This window comes from Buceros rhinoceros, unplaced genomic scaffold (genome assembly GCF_000710305.1).
Source record: "Buceros rhinoceros silvestris isolate BGI_N320 unplaced genomic scaffold, ASM71030v1 scaffold24678, whole genome shotgun sequence".
In the NCBI taxonomy this organism is placed as follows: domain Eukaryota; kingdom Metazoa; phylum Chordata; class Aves; order Bucerotiformes; family Bucerotidae; genus Buceros; species Buceros rhinoceros.
Genome location: NW_010429001.1, coordinates 1 through 583, shown reverse-complemented (window position 1 = coordinate 583; position 583 = coordinate 1).

Genomic DNA, 583 nt, shown 5'->3' with positions numbered 1-583 from the left:
CGTTGGGTTGCCCCCGTGGTGCTCTGGTTAACCAGCCGCCATTGCTCTGGGCCCACATAAATCCACAGTGCCCCACGCCCCACAGCTCTCACACAGCGCTACTGGCATCCCAGATTCCCCCGGCTCCTCGTGCTGGGAGCGTTCCCGTCTCCCCCAGCTTCTGACATCCCAAAAGCATCTGCTCTGATGTCCCAAATGCTCCGTGCGCTCCCTGCCCTCTGCATCTCATACACCTCCCAGTTCTCCCCCTGCACGTGTTCCCAGCCCCGCCGCAGCGCCCGTGCTCGCCCTGCTCCCCCGCTGCCTGGCTGCTCCCTCACCAGCCTCCTCCTCCCGGCACTCACCGCCCTTGGCAGCGGATCCTCCGTGTCTGGTGCATGGTTGTTCCCTCACTCGCCCTCCCCACCCTGGAGCTGCCCCGTAGGTCTCCGGTTGTTGATGGTCACCCTTACAGCCACACTTCAGGGCTTCTCCCCCGTCCCCGCCGTTCCTCGTGCTCATGCTTGCCGCCCCGGTGCACGTGGTCGCTCATGCACTGCCACCCATCCCTCTGCTCGCCCGCGCGCCGACGGCTTCTGGACTC